Below are 9859 nucleotides of genomic sequence, written 5' to 3' on the forward strand. Positions count from 1 at the left end.
CCGTTATGATCTTATATTCGTCTATCGCATGATGTAGATAAGATGCACGTCAAATTATATCAATCACTATGATTATGAGGTCAATTAATAAATGTGAAATTTTTTAAAACTATTAGTCAAAAAATTGAAGATTAAAGATGTATAAATATTTATTGTGACTGCTATAAAAATCTGAAACTGATTGATATACTATATTTTAACATATAATACATGATCTTAGCGCTGCAAAATCAATCTTGTTTATTATCGATATGTATACATTTTTTTTACTACTGTAAAAGTGATATTCACTGAAATACTTCAATAAATAATACATGATCTTAACACTGCAAAGTCATATCTTATTTATTATCGGTACGAAAAAAAAAGATTTGCTAAAACAGCTAAAAAAACTTCACTGATTTAGTAAATCTACAATCGTAATATAGGAACAGCCAGTTTTCTATGTTAAAGTAGCAAAGTTGTGTAGTTGAATTAAATTAAAGATTGTAACTAATCATATTTGTTCTAATAACATAGCAAATTTGTTAATACAGCAAAGATAACTTTCTGAAAAAATAAATTTATTATAAATTCATTTGTAACAAAACATGCTAACTAAGATAACATACTTTTGCTGCTATAATAAAGAAACTTATTACATTAGCAATCTTCATTGTACCAAAGAATTAGTTGCTATAACAATTCAAGTTAATCAAGACAATAAATTCTGATAAATACATAATTTTTTTTTTAATATAATAAAAAAGAATGCAATTCTTGAATTATTGAATACAACAATAAACGTATTATATAATTTTTATTTAAATTATTATTTAAACGTATTAAGCTGGATATTTGTAGTACGCAGAATGCAAGGTTAAAACCTAATCTTATTATAGGTCACGTAGACTCTGAACATAAAACACAGGACGCATTGAAGTTGAATGAACTTACGTAGGATGAACTTGTAATGTGCGTAGTGATCGCCCATTCCGGCATCACTTTCTTTCGTTATAATAGACCATCTTGGATACGCATTTGCTTTTTTATAATTACGCTGACCTACTTTCAGCTACCAAATGTGTCAAACAGTATATCATCACATATTTATCCAAGTGATAATCTGCTGCTAATAAATGAATAAATGAAAAACAATCAAGTAGGAACATGCATCAACACACATGTGCTACCTTCCAACAATAAAAGATAACAGTATCACAGCGCAGAATCGTATGCAAATATATTTAAACATATTAAATTAGTTATTTCAACTGAACTTTGTTGCAACAATGATAATATTATCAAAGATAAGTTTGTTATATGAGCATACTAATGACTTACAGACATAAATCTTTGTTGAACCACCAAATTTTCTTAATTACAGATGTTGAATTCGCGTAGCAAATATATAGCTTTGCTGGATCAGCAAATATATTTTTTTCCGTAATATGTACGCTTTGTGAAGTCCCTCCATATCTGTCTGTAAGTTGAGGCTACATACCGATAATAAACAAGATATGACTTTGCAGCGCTAAGATCATGTATTATATGTTGAACTATATCAATTAGTTTCAGACTTTTATAGCAGTCACAATAAAAATTTATACGTCTTTAATCTTTAATTTTTTGACTAATAGTTTAAAAAAAAATCACATTTATTAATTAACCTCATAATCATAGTGATTGATATAACTAACTTTAACGAAGTTAATTTATTTTTATTAATATTTTTACTACTCAGTATCCTTTTAATATCTTGACTTATTTTTGAGATCTTTTTCACTCGGTCAGCCAACCGCTTGCAAACGATACATTGATAATGTACAGAAATAAAAATGTACGGTATGCATACCTACTTATTTTGATTACATTTTAATGCGTTTATATAATATAATCTGAAGAGAACTCAAAGCTAGAGCCGAAACATGTTATTGTAAATTATTATACTTTTATATTTATATTATTTATGTTATTATTATATTTAATTAACTATATGTATAATTTCTTTGCGTACCGATGCGCCTGACTTCTAATTATTGACGTAATTGTAATTTAATTTTGAAGAAATAAAATACTTAACCGCACAGAAATACGAGTAAAGTCTTCGTTGGATGTAAAGTTACACACACACACGCGCGCGCGCGCGCGCGCACGCACACACACACACACACACACACACATACAACTTTTTAAATACAATTTACAATTTTGCTTATGTCAATAAATGCTGGTATGATATTGAATTCTACGTTATGACGTATATAATTAACAAAAAGAATATTTTCTATTGCTATGTGACTTCGAGTTATGATCCGTATTTGGGTGAAAAGTGAAATTCGCTTGAAACCGATGATATACATTCCGCGTATACATTCGGTGGACCGTGACAGAATGTAAAAACTCGCTGAATAGATGAACCGAAACTGTGGAGGTTCAGTTCTTTCACTCTTCGTCATTTTCAATTTTTAACGTGCTTATTTCTCTATCTGACCAAACGGACCAAGTCCTGTTTTTCTTTCAATCACAAGAAAGTGAAATCTGACTGTTTCTTGTTGATATAATATGGAATAATAATTTGTAATAAAGTTTACTATCGCAATTCCAGCAAAAGCATGTTAATTAAAGATAATTATAACTGAAAACAATTCAAATCTTTAATAAAATTGTAAAATGATAGTAGTTTGTATGAAATTAATTACATCACGTTAACCAAATTTATCATGTATTTTTTCGATAGATAAATTTTAAAACTGGTAATATATATATATATATGATATTTTACAAAGAGAAACAGATAAAATGATAAAGTGTACAATATCTTGAATAAGAAAGTTACGAAAATAAATGTTCTTAGTTATAGTTTTTATTTGGTTGAAAAATCGACTTAATAAAACATTAAAATTAATAGCTCTAAGATAAAAACTTATTTTATAAAGGTACGCTCCTTATATTCCTCGATAACAAGTTTATACTGTTTTTGAATACAATTCTTAAAATTATCACCGCTTTCATATTTCTACGTAGATCAATAACTTCAAATCTTATATCTTATTGTACTTCCCTCTTCTAAAGTGATTAAAAATGAATGATCTGCACATTACTTATCAAAAATATTTTATCATATTCATGTATGTTGGAACAAAAATGTCATTAATTAATATTTTTTTAAATACAGTATTTTGACATTGCCGGATATGTATCGTATCGAATCGAAAATGATGGACATGAAACAGGAATAGAGGACCGATAAAGACAGGGCCAAATAGAAATAAAGTTATACAAATTATTACTATGTATAATATAATAAAAAATCTACACGTTTGATGATCGAGACGTCTTGATAGTATTGCTACGTTGAATACATACGAAAGTGTTTAATATAATGCCACAAATTTTTTAAATTAGAGAATATAATAATTTACGGATCACCGGAGAAAGAAAGAGAAAGAGACAGGACCACGTCTCAAGACTCTGATGCCTCTCATGGGCGCTTAAAGTGATGACGTAGTCGGTCCAAAAGCTGATAGCTTGCTCGACTATTTTCACCTCATTCCCTATGGAAATTTGAGTCTGGATTCTCCGGTCAATTTCATCTCTTCGTTGTGAAAGGAGTGTCAAATACTACAGATTCTGCAGCTGATGATGAGATCCAAAAGATCACCTTGTTGGACTGGATTCTCTCGCTATTCATTAGAATTGTGTAGTAGGGAAAGAAAACAGATCGGTATTTTTAAATTGTTTATGTCTCTTTGCTTTGCAGGATCAGCTCCGGTTGCTTCCGGACTTGTCAAAAGTCTAAAACATTTCAAATATTTCTACACTCTAATCGTCTCGTACTACTCCCTCCCTCTCTTTCATCGCGCCCTCATTTCTTTTGTATCTTAACATGTATCTTATGCACAATCTATCTCTCATTCTATCTTACTTTCTAAATTCTTTATGGTAGAATCTCAACATAAAGAGTGAAAATTGAGCCAGTCTTGAAAATGAGTGGCTCAGTTATCAATTTTTAAGAGTGAGATTTTATTCTTCAAAGTGAGATTTATGGACAATTCTAAGCAGAATCGTAAGACTAACGTGTTCTTGTAAAACTTATAAGAACTTATGACTACTACCATTCTAATTTTACGTGTACGTATTGTAAGCCGTACGATTATTTGTAAATATCTACGATTATAAATTTTACAGCTAGTAAGAGAAGCTGTCTGTAAAAGTATTGTATAAACACTTAAAAATTCTTACAAGTCTTACAGGAATATGTTATGAGTCTTACGATTCTGCTTAGAATTTAGGCATTACTCTAAAAGTTTTAGAGAGTACAATTAAGCATCGTCCTAAATATTTACTACAGAATGATACTTTTACTTAAAAATCTCAATAGCTGAAACTAAACAATGATTTAATCTGTCTTAAGGTGAAATCACACGGTGCGGAATAGGACTGCGGAATAGAGTGCGTTGTGTCCTAAACCGTAAAGTCCATATTTAATATCGAGAAATTACTTTTCAGCGCAGCGCGTATATCTTTATTTCTTTATAGTTATAATTTTTTGCATTTATTTAAATTTATCGCACAATCAAGCATGCACGTCAAATAAATAACATGTACTTTTTTCTTTTTTATATTTATATTACTTTCTATAATAAGTGTGTTTTTAATTATAATAGATATTACGACTCTTTGTGTGTGCCATCCGTAATTACAATACACGAATAAACCGTTTCATTCGTGATGATGATGATGGATGCCTATATAAAAAATATAGTTCTAGTAACTTCGAAAGTTACAGAATTTTTGTAACTTTGCGACATTAGGGTTTCATAATTCTGACAACCCGACGATAAGTTCGATAATAACGATGGAAATGTTATGAAAGGTGATCTTTTCTGAGTTAGTGTCGTACATATAAGAGTCGTAATAATAAAATTCACATTAATCTTTCACGGAACAGTCAGGGAAGGCGAGAAAAAAGCGAGTGAAAGAGAGGGGGGAGAGGGAGGGAGGGAGAGAGAGAGAGAGAGAGAGAGAGGGAGGGAGGGAGGGAGGGAGAGAGAGAAACGTCGAATGGCATGGTCGCTCGTCGTGCTTCAGCCCAGAATTGTGGAACTATTTATGACTCTAGTCCATTTGTCGAACGTCACGAGGGATTTCCGGAAATTGCTTTAAACGCGTAATGGCACGTCCGCTTTCGGAGTTTACCGATTGGGTCACCAGCTGTCATAATAAAAACGTTGATATTGTCCGCGATAGCACCACCGCTGTGCGTGACTGTTGCGAATTGACGAGAATGATCGGTAGACGCGCCTGGTAGATAGACATTTCTTCGCAAAACGATTTTCGACAATTACAAGAATCATACGCCTAAAGTAAAGTCTGCCTTTGAATTAAGCTTTTTGTCGTTATTTCACGTCTTATTTCACGGAAAATAAAACATTCCAATGTACACGTATTGTAAATTTTTAGTCTAATTCATATAATAAAAGATACATTAGAATACAGTCATAATTATATTTTTAAATTCTTATCCAGATAATTGAATGAATAGTTAAAAGTATATCTTTATTTATACACAACACATGTATAAAATATAAAAAAAAAAGGAATATGTAAAACTGAAGACTATGTACAATATATGTACTTATAGTTTGAATAAATAAATTAAAATTATGACAGGTCTTGTTTTTAATATACAACGCGACATCATCTTTTTTCTCGTGTACGAATACTCACTTCCGCATTTTAAAGCTAAAAGTTGATACTTTTGCATGGTATGAGCAAAATTGAAAAAAAATTTGCTGCAGGTGTTGCAACATCATGAAAATCTTCAAAATAATTGTTTTTGACATTATTCTACTCAAAATTCCATTTTGAGGATCGAATTTCGCTAACGAATTGTGTTCAGTAAACAAAAGGACGTTGGAAATCACGATTTATAAAAAATTAGATTTTATCGTATAATGATATCGATGATATTTTGCGTGTAGTTTGGTTGTGATAAAGAAACATACAATATGCAACGAAAACTATACATGCAGAGGCAATTACTTACACTTAGCGTGATAACAACACAACCCGAAGACATTCCTGGTACCGCCTAAATTCTTCTAGAAGTTTGGCGTACGTTTCAGCAAAGCTGAAATTATTAACCGCAACTCCCATATTGTGTCTCGTGCAGAACTGGGTGGCATAATTAAGAGGACTCCCGTTGTCGTTGACTAGCACGTGACTCGACCTCGGTACGGCCTGGCACATACATTTACAGACATGCAAACCGACGCTGTGAAACCGACGACGTGTCTTAGGTTCGGCTTTACTCGGCTATCTGGATCTAGTTACGAATTTGCATTATAGGATAGACCGTCAGGAGTTTCTCCGCAAAATTGGAAGAGCTTTCGTGCATTCGCTTAAATTTTTGTCGTGTCGGTTGTTCATTCAGAAAGGGGGAAAAAAATAAAATTTGTAAATTTCCAAATGAAATTATTTTTATTTTTAGGAAAAAAAATTCTATCTCCAGAGAAATGCTGATTAGCTCTGTAATATTCTCGAATCCAAGCTACTTCCCCGTGTTTATTTTTATACTTTTTACACGTTCGAGGATATTAGAGCTCTCTGAATATAACACATAAAATATATACGCTACGTTGATATTTGAAAAAAAATTACACGAAAAGAATAGAATTTTTTGCTAAAGCATCTAAAAATTTAACTAGCTACAGATATAAAAATAATTTTATTAAATTATATAAATTTCAAACTGGCTGCTAGAATGTCAAAACCTTTTGCATTGAGATTCCTACAATTTTTTTTGATAGTTCAGCAAAGTTATTTTCAAATCTGTATCTAGTTAAATTTTTATTAACTATTTTTAGATACGGTAAACCGTTCCTCCCGTGTATACGCAACTTATGGATACGCGAATACATTAAAGTTTCGTGACGCACGAATTTCGCGTCGCGCAAACAGTCAAAATGCGGCGTGCTGGTGCAACGTGAGAATGCAGAGGTGTTATAAGCGAGACTTTTAACATCGCCTTTAATATGACAGCGCACGCAACGCGTCGCGGTTTAGTACGGACATGTTTATTTAGTAGTTTATCCTGAAGAGGGTCATCCCGGGTATGCGGAAGTAGACGACGATACCACCTGAGGGTCGAGGAAGCTTTAAAGGCGCATGGGTGTGGTGGTGAAGAGGAGAAGAGATGCGAAGGGAGTCGGAGAAGCCAGACCGCGGCTATCGCATCCTGTAAATCATGTATAATTGTAATTTATACCACGCATCAGCCTATGTTAATTATAACGCAGCGTCACGCCTCGACCACGATGAAACGAGTTTACGAACGTACAACGGTAGAATTTACGAGCTTCGCGGATGAAAAACCAGAGGATGTTCGGTCGTATTCGCTCTCGAATATTCCCTTTTTCCTTTTTGTTCGTATCTATCTTTTCTTTTCTCTTTACCTCCCCCCCCCCTCTCTCTCTCTCTCTCTCACTCTCTCTTTTTCTTTCTTTCTCTAGCTATCTCTCTACCTCTCTTTTTGCCGGTGTGACGCAATATCTCGCGGATAGTCCAAACAGTCCGCGCAAACGTAATGAACGACCTTCGTGAACCTTTCGCTTTTCCAACCAGCGTGAGTCCATCGGTGGATAAACTACGAAATATTATCCCGTCGCATTCCGTCGCGGGATTGTCATCTGACGTGCATGTACGCAGCGAGAATGGGATACTTGGCGATGTATAGTACACCGTGTGAGTTATGAGCGAATGTGAATGCAGTTTTATTCTTTTCTCGTAACTCTACGGAGGCATCGAAGACACTCGCTCGGTGTAAAAGCGGCATAACGTCATTTGCAAATGTATCGCGTTTTATAGACAAAATTTTAATTAAAACTCTTATCACAAAATCCATACATGGACGAGCATTTCTGATAAGTCATTTAAAATGAAGATAAAATGCGAATATGAAATGTTGTATCTGTAAGAGCGCACGATGAACATATCTCGAAACATAATTATAGAAAATTCCACACGCTCTCAGCCACGACTTTGTCGATACGCGTATTTTCAACTGGCCGAACCAAATTTTTCGCAATTCCAATTTTTCCTCCATCTTCGCCGCTCGTATCCGACCGAGTGCACTCGCGGCGTTTGGGCTTTGGCACTTTGGTGCAGACACGAGCGACATACTGCGTATAAGTGCACACAAACGCGAATTCGATGCAATCGGCATAGAATAGCATAAGAGAGCACTCGAGAGCAGCGAGCTTTACCTCCCGGCGGTAAATGGCTGGCGAAGCACCGGACATTCGATGCCTCCGAAGCTCATCGGTTCGCAGCTGACGTGTACAAGGAAATGGCATTTAACGGATTAAAATCAGCCGTCCAAAGAGCTAACGTGCAAGAGCTCGATAACGGCCGATTGTAGTTGGATTTTTCTGCATTCGATTTTTCACCGAGATCGCCGATCAGGCGGCAACGTCCAACTTATCGATTTCGTTAAAACCGTCAATCTCAATGTAAACCATTTTATTGTATATAGTTTTTGCCGACGATGAGAAATTATTTATAGAAAAGAATGATTGCAATGTGTATAATTCAAAATTATCTATGCTATCATATACTTATAGAAAAAAATCACGTTTCTTCTAATCTGGAAATTTGGAAAGGGGGAGTGGGGGGAGGGGGGAAGGAGAGGGGGAGGGAGAGAGTTAAAAGAAATTCTAAATGATATCATTTTTCAGGAAATCAATACGGACTATTTATTTGCGTGTAGCACTACGTAAGCATCGAACAAAGCGAAACTGACAACTTGATATTTGATATCAATAAACGCGCGTTCCCTCCCGCGAAAAGAGAATACGAGTCGATGAAGTTCGTTATATTTCATCTGACTTTCAAGGATCAAAGTTGGACGTGCCGTCGACCCCCTGAAAAAAAGGGTTAACGAAAGCCGATGTAATCTGTATGAAATATACGGTTGCGGAACCGCACAATATTTTACCTCGCAGCGATGTGGTTGCCTTTTCCGCATTCAGTGATACCATATCGAGAGACATAACGAGATTTTGGGATCGATGACGCCTAACCATAGGCGCCATCATTGAATTTGCTAACGAGACCCGTGACGATATACCATGCCATCGACTCAGCGGAACTGTCATTAAAAAAAGTCAGTTATAGCGGACCGCCTAGGTTTGGGGAGAAAAACACGCGGTCTCGCGATTGCGGCAAACGAAGCCACTTTGAAACGGCGAACATAATCGATACGTCTGCCGTACGGGCAAACGAAACGGATGGAAAAAGCTGAACGCGGATTAAGCCGCGGCGCGCAATGTCGTTGACAATTCAGCGAGGTGAAAATGTTTTGCCGGCGTATCTGGTTGCGCCAGCTGTTCCGTATATAGCACCAAACCACGCCAATAGCTACGTGCATTGGAAAAGATAATTCGATGTGTAACGAATTGCTTTTTGACGAACTTTCGTGTTTCGTACGCTCTTGTAGCGATTGCAGCCATGTCGGCTAAACGATTCGTCATCGATAATTGGTAATACTTGCCGAATTACTTTACCGTGTATAAAGTTTTAATGACTTTCAATTACACGACCTCCAATTACTAGATGTCTATTTCTTACATCAATATCGTCACTTATCGATAAGATATTCGCGCAATTTTATCATTACATTTACACAAATTTACTTAGAAGTCATTTTGATATATCAAGAAGATGGTTTAAAGATATAATTAAAGAAATAATTTTAAGATAATTATATGGATAATGATTAATTCTACTATAATTAAGTTGCTTCTTCTTTATCTTTTATTTAAACTACATTTGTATTACTCCAGTATAAAAAAATATTACCAGTAAAATATTAATT

This window comes from Trachymyrmex septentrionalis, unplaced genomic scaffold, assembly GCF_001594115.1.
Source record: "Trachymyrmex septentrionalis isolate Tsep2-gDNA-1 unplaced genomic scaffold, Tsep1.0 scaffold81, whole genome shotgun sequence".
In the NCBI taxonomy this organism is placed as follows: domain Eukaryota; kingdom Metazoa; phylum Arthropoda; class Insecta; order Hymenoptera; family Formicidae; genus Trachymyrmex; species Trachymyrmex septentrionalis.